This window comes from Arvicola amphibius, chromosome 9, assembly GCF_903992535.2.
Source record: "Arvicola amphibius chromosome 9, mArvAmp1.2, whole genome shotgun sequence".
Classification (NCBI taxonomy): domain Eukaryota; kingdom Metazoa; phylum Chordata; class Mammalia; order Rodentia; family Cricetidae; genus Arvicola; species Arvicola amphibius.
Window position 1 is genome coordinate 79345670 of NC_052055.2, and position 7115 is coordinate 79352784.

A 7115-nucleotide genomic window follows, 5' to 3' on the forward strand; every position below is an offset into this window, starting at 1 on the left:
GCCTGGGTTGCTAAAATTTTGGTTAATGTGTTACCTCTTTCAATGCTGTTAGTGGAGACCTTGAAGAATGGCATTCAGACAGATTTAACTCTCTGTGTTGTCAGTGAGGATGTACTCACAAGAAACTCCCTGTGAGGTTTTCGGTGCATGACAGGCAAGGGCTAAAGCAAGTGGGAAATCTCTAAGTAAGCTGGGAGATGCACAGTTAAAGAAGCTGATGGCACCGGGGAGTGTCCTGTTGATGGGCCACCAGGTGAGGAACAGGACAAAAGCTGCATTTCAGACAAATAGTGATTACTAATATAAGTATGTCCCAAAGATTGTGGGAATGTGATCATTCTGAAAAGATGCTTCCTTTGAAAGTCACATTGACATGGTTGTCCTGGATTTTGCCTTCTACCAAAAGTCCTGTAGATGTTCTCTGTGCTCGACCAGACTCTTCTGCCTTCAGCTGCTGCTGCGTTTTCTCAGTTATGCTGTCTTGGGTTTATTTTCATATTATATATTGAATGTGCTTCTCTCATGGGCTTTTGCAAGTGTCAAGGACCTGGAATGGGCAATCGTATCAACTCAAGTAAATAATTTATAACAAATACGAAATAAAGTAGTATATATAGCCAACCCCCAAACCCATCTTTCACTCAATGTCACAGAAATGGCCATGTTTTGTGAACTATACTGAAGAGTCAGTTAATAATATGCCCACCTCAGAAGATAGGACCAAGACCAAATCCAGGATCTTATAACTATGAATATAATTTGGAAAACATTCTTTACAGATGTACTTAATTTGCGGAAACTCAAGATACAGCCATCTTTAACAAACCACATTATGATGTGGTTTAATCTAGTGGTGGATGCCACCGCAGAAAGCAGAAACAAACATGAGGCAAGGTAAACAGGTAGAGATAACAGATCAGTGGCATTTCTACAGATGTCTTTCTTCAATTCATTTAATGTGCATGGGCAATGTTTTTTTCTCTTTTCTCCTTTTTTTTTTTTTTTAAAAAAAAAAAACAGGCCTTGGAATGGGGCTTAGTGAATTGTACACTCTAACCAAGTGCTCTTACCACTGAGCTGAATCCACAGCTCCAAAAAAGTAAAAATTGGATAATGTCATTAATATTTATTCTTTATTTGTGGTTGTAATCCCAGAATAATACGTGCAAATTGCTTTATGCTTTGTTTGAATCACATTTAAATACGAATCTCAAATTGTGGTAAGTCTCCTAATGTTGTTTAAATGTATATATTCTTTGGTGTGTAGAAATACAATCATAAGCTTAAGTATATATATATATATATATATATATATATAATTTATTTATTTTTAATTAAAAATTTCACCTCCTCCCCTCCTCCCATTTCCCTCCCCCCCCCCCCAACCCTCCTTCCTCTCCCTCTCCAGTCCAAAGAGCAGACAGGGTTCCCTGCCCTGTGGGAAGTCCAAGGGTCCTCCCCTCTCCATCCAGATCTAGGAAGGTGAGCATCCAAACAGACTAGGCTCCCACAAAACCAGTACATGCAGTTAGAATCAAAACCCAGTTGCCATTGTCTTTAGCTTCTCAGTCAGCCCTCCTTGTCAGCCACGTTCAGAGAGTCCGGTTTGATCACATGCTATATCAGTCCCTGTTTAGCTAGCCTTGGTGAGCTCCCAGTAGATCAGCCCCACCGTCTCAGTGGGTGGGCGCACCCCTCGTGGTCCTGACTTCCTTGCTCATGTTCTCCCTCCTTCTGCTCCTCATTTGGACCTTGGGAGCTCAGTCCAGTGCTCCAATGTGGGTCTCTATCTCTATCTCCATCCATCGCCAGACATGGCTTAAGTATATTTATGTGTATCTTCAAAATTGAGAAGTTTTATTTAAGGCATAACCCTAGGATTAGCTTGCAGCAAAGTTGACTTCCCACTGATACAATAAAAGTACTAGACAGAGTCACATTTAATACCAACTTCAACTGTCCCAATCCGAGTCTATCTCTAACATAGGGACAAGCCCAGTGTGACCAGATGCCCTTCTTTCTACCCTGGCATTTCAACAGTCCCTCCGTTTGTTACACACGCATAAATAACCTATACCAGTGAACTAAACCATGATAGCATAAATGCATGACATGGAAGATGGTTAGACAGTCGCAACCTCTACTGAAGCACTGTGTAGCTTTTTTTTTTTTTTTTCCTCAAAACAGAATTTCTCTGTGCAACAGCCTGGAACTTGCTCTGTAGACCAGGCTAGCCTTGAACCTCACAGAGGATCCTCCTGCCTCTTCCTTCTGAGTGCTGGGATATTAAAGGCGTGAACCACCACCGCCCAGCCATGTTTATCTTCTTTATGGTAGGTTCAGAGGAATTTCTGAAGTATCTTCCTGGTACAGATGTATTAGTATGGTACCAATGTATGAGATTTTATCAAATAGCCTCATGTATCTCTAGGATGAAATGTGACTGTCCTTGGCAGGTTCTCAGGTGAGAGATTGCTGGAATAACAAATGCATGGCGGTTAATATAACGAGAAAAAACCGAAGAGGGCAATATTTATTTTAAAACTCTTAGTGATCCCACCACTGTGGTAGTCTGTATGGCTTCTTGTATTTCTCACAATCTGTGTAAAAGGCTCATGAACTGTAGGCAGGCATCACTAAAGGTCAGGACATTGTTGAGAAATGTGCCTTTTCTTTATCGTATGACCACCACAGAGTGTACTTCTGAAACCTGGATGGAGGAGGCCAGAGATTGTACAGAGCCTCTTGATATATATGATGAAGATGTAGTTAACTGGCAGTGGGTGAGGCACCAGCTGGCACAACCACCACCATCAGCCCATTTTTATACAAAGAATTATGCTTTTAAATAGCAATGAACAGTATATTATAGCAAATACATGTGCCAAATCCAGTTGCTTACTGTCTTTAACAAATGTTAGGAACTGGGCTACAAAGCCAGCTCAGCAGTTAGGAGCACATTCCGCTACTACAGAGGACCTAAGTTTGGTTCCCATCACCCACTGAGGCAGCTTGAGGGGCATCTGAGAGCTCGGATCTCGGCAAGCTCCTGCCCTCACATATACACACCCATATACAGAAATACATACATATGCATAATTTAGACATCATTTTAAAAAAATCAATCTTTTCAAAAGCCGCAGGGGGACTGGAGAGATGACTCAGCAGTTAAGAGCATTTGTTGCTGTTGCAGAGGATGACGGTCTGTAATTGCAGTTCCAGAGGATCGGCAACGCACACCCACCTTGTGATGGAAGGTCCCTTCTAGTCCTCTGCTTTCTGTGCTCTGTTTACAATCCACACCACCTATGCTGGGGACCAGAGCATCCTCATCTTCGTGCTTCATCCTGATGTCTGTTCTACACTACAACCAAAAGCAGGAAGGTCTACAAACCAGTTTTAGCATATTTTTATTCTATGTCGATGAGTGTCCTGTGTGTATGTGTGTTTGCCGTATGTGCACCTGGTGCCCAGGAAGGCCAAAGAGGGTACTGGTTTCCCCCAGAACTGAAGATAGAGATCTTTGTGGTCACATGAGGCTGCTGGGTCCTCTGGAAGGGCAGCCTCTGATTTTAACTGCCTATCCATACCTCAAGACCCTACAAAACTAGTTTTGCAAGATTTAAAAACAAGAACAACAAGTATACTTTAGTTTTTTGTTCTGCCTATAAATGTGTGCACGTGGATGTACTATGTGGTCTTTGTGAAGGAGAGGGATGTGCTGATTAGGTCCAGCCAACATCGGATAGATGCTCTTCTGTCTTAGCCACGTGGAAAAGGGGACAGAGCAAAGAACCAGACAATGAAATTCAGTGACTCCCCTGCCTCTTGTGGCTTGAATAGAAACAGAAGGACTTATTGGAAACAGCATTCCCAAGGCCTGGCCTCAGCTACACATGGTTACACAACTCCTCAAACTGTTACAAAACATAGCAAAGAACAAACTGTGTTCAGAAAACTCCCAGAAATTTTCTTGCAAAGTTACATGGTGCAGAGCTATAACTTTTTAATGATTTTTCGGTTTTCTTTTCTATCAATTTAATTTGTTCTTTGAGAATTTTATACAGGCGTACATTGCATTTTGTTTGCTTTTGGCTCTTTCCTCTCAATCATCTCTCCATCCCCTCCTCCCACAAGTCCCTCTCTTCCTCCCACAAGGACATTTCCACCACTCTTGCGTTTTTTGTTGTTTTTGGGAGCTGCTGATTTTATCCAGGACCAGCAGTGTGGCTATGGGTTTGGGATTGTCCATTGGAACCTAGGGTGCTCACTGCTATGGGCTTCATATACAACTGAAGAGAAATATTGTCCCTCCTCGGAATCCATCTGTTGTGAGTCCCTTCCCTAAGACTGCTGTCAGGCCCAGTTTTGTGCCGGCCCAGTGCAGGCAACTGCAGCTGCCGTGAGATCATGTTTCAAATGCAGTTTTTAAATGAAATCTATTTCTAGATAACCAGGAAGAATTTCTAAAAAGAAAGATGTGATACCATGTTTTAAGTATCTGTATTTTTAAATGTGGGATTCAAAGTTTAATACTTTTTTTTCTTTAAAATAGAATGTTTATTAAAACATTTATCATGTGTTTCTTGCTTAATATTGTTTATGTTGCTATACTTGATATGTGTTCCATATATATATTAATATATATATATACACACATATATATTTGTATTGGGTTTAGATGGCTCTTTATTTCTCATTTTTTTATTAAAGATTTCCATCTCCTCCCCTCCTCCTCCCCCTTCCCTCCCCTCCCTTCCACCCATACCCCCACTCCACCCCTCTCCAAAGACAAAGCTTGAGACGGCGGGACAGATCTAACGGGAGACCACCAAGTCCAGTCGGAATGGGACTGATGGAACAGGGGACCAAACCAGACTCTCTGAATGTGGCTGACGGTGGAGGAGGACTGAGAAACCAAGCACAATGGCAATGAACGTGAACTCTACAGCATGGACGGGCTCACTGTGAGCCTTGTCAGTTTGGTTGCTCACCTTCCTGGACTTAGGGGGAGCTGGGAGGACCTTGGACTTAATACTTTTTTTAAAGAAGACATTTAGAGGCTGGGTGGTGGTGGCACACGCCTTTAATCCCAGCACTCAGGAGTCAGAGGCAGGCAGATCTCTCTGAGTTCGAGGCCAGCTTGGTCTACAAAGTGAGTTCCAGGACAGTCCTCAGAGCTACACAGAAACCCTGTTTCAAAAAAACAAAGCAAAACAGAAAATTTAGAAGTATGCTTTGCTTGTTTATTTTGCAACTGGATATTCTGTGCACGGACTGGAGACTCTACACTGTTCTTTCTGGCCAGAGAAATAGAACAGCAAAGTCTGGCAGAAGGCAAGGGACAATGAAGCTGGTGCTAACCATTTTGGTGTGTGAAGTACTAGGGACTAAAGCTCAGACATCACCAGCTTTCTGTTGTTAGTGGCTGAGGGCCATGTTACAACGGAAATGAATTTACCTTATGTAATATTTTATACAATGCCCTTCGTTAGAAGCCACTCGCTCCTACTTATCAGTATTAGGATCCCAAAGCCCAGCTTATGACTAAAAGAAAGGTGAGCACATAGCTTCCTGGATCAATAGAAAATGAGACGAAGGGATCTCATGGCAGGGGTCTCATGCATGCTCCTGGTGCATACTCAGAATTCAGAGTGGCTGTCTTCTCCATGACCATCCTAAGCACAGGCACTTGTATTCCGTTTACTAACGAGTCTTCAAGGCTCAAAGGGAGCCTACTCACCCATATACACAGAGGGTCGGTATGTGCTTGGGCCTGGCTTCAGGTCAGCTGCTCCACCCCTCCATGGAGTCAAGTCTTCCTAGTCTTCTGAAACCCTGCTCTAGATTTTCCCAGTATGAGCGTGTGAGCCAAGTAAAGTTGGAATAGAGGGGGGTAGGGAACATCCCATTCATCTTTATTCACATGCTCCTTTTTATTATTGTTTTAAAATTTAATCTTTTTGAGACAGGATCTTACTATGGCTCAGAAATCACTATATATAAATCACTATGGCCTGAGTGTCCTTGACCTTACAGAGACCCCCTTACCTCTGCATCTCTACTGCTGAGTTCAAAGGTGTGCACCACTACGCCCTGTGTACTGTGATATCTGCTCTGGGAACAGCATTTCAGGGCTTTTTATGGGAATAGAAAATTAGTATACTTCAGCTTGGGTTTAGCATGACAAACCAAAAAGTCTGGTTGAACTGAGGGCATGCATCTATCTGCATAATATAATGGACTTGTTTTGAAATCAATGTGACCTATGTCAATTCTAGGTGGAAGTTCAAGGAATTCTGTTTTTGAAGGTTCCTTGTTTCTTACCAGAGTGAAGGTAAATCCCAACTCTTTGCATGAGGAGCTGAACAAACTTGGAAAAGTGGATGAAATTCAGATCTATAAATCCTTTCTTGAAAATTAAGAAAAATATTTTTTTCTAAGACTCTTGAGATAGTGGTCATGATATCTAATAGGATCTCAGCAAATGAGAGTTCCTTACTGCCCCAGGACCAGAGCTCAGTATTAGACCTTTTTTTTTTTTTTAATCTCTTTTATGTTCCCAGTGGGTTGTGAGAACTCAGAGGGGAGATTTTCCAGTGTGTTGTATAGCACGACTAATAGAAACCCAGGGGCAGAAACTGGGGTTCAGTCTAAGGCCAGAAAAGCAAAAGAGGCAAGGAGTGGTGGTGCACGCCTTTAATCCCAGCACTCGGGAGGCAAAGGCAGGTGGCTCTGTCAGTTCGAGGCCAGCCTGGTCTACAAGAGCTAGTTCCAGAAAAGAAAAGAGCCAGCCACTGGCCCTTACCTCTACCTAAGTCTGAAAAGGCAATCCTGCCTCCAGGAATCTCAGAATGAGACTGTGTGTAAGAACTGTCTCCTCCCTTCTCTTATTCCTCTCTAGTGCTGAGATTAAAGGTATGCACCACTACTGCCCAGTTTCTATGGCTAACTAGTGTGGCTACTAGGATTAAAGGCATATGTCACTACTGCCTGGTCTATAAGGCTGATCAGTGCAGCTGGTTTACTCTCTGACCTCTAGGCAAGCTTTATTTATTAAAATACAAATAAAATATCATTACAGTGTTGCACACAGCTGTACCATGGCATCACTG

The 7115-nt window shown here is 42.5% G+C and overlaps 1 long non-coding RNA gene across 1 annotated transcript; it reads left to right on the forward strand.

Annotated features, from left to right (window-relative positions):
• Positions 1–37: 37 nt before the first annotated feature.
• Positions 38–4594, forward strand: LOC119822332. The gene is made up of 2 exons (XR_005286773.1): positions 38–253; positions 3138–4594. It is a non-coding gene; the product is annotated as an uncharacterized LOC119822332 (long non-coding RNA).
• Positions 4595–7115: the final 2521 nt, after the last annotated feature.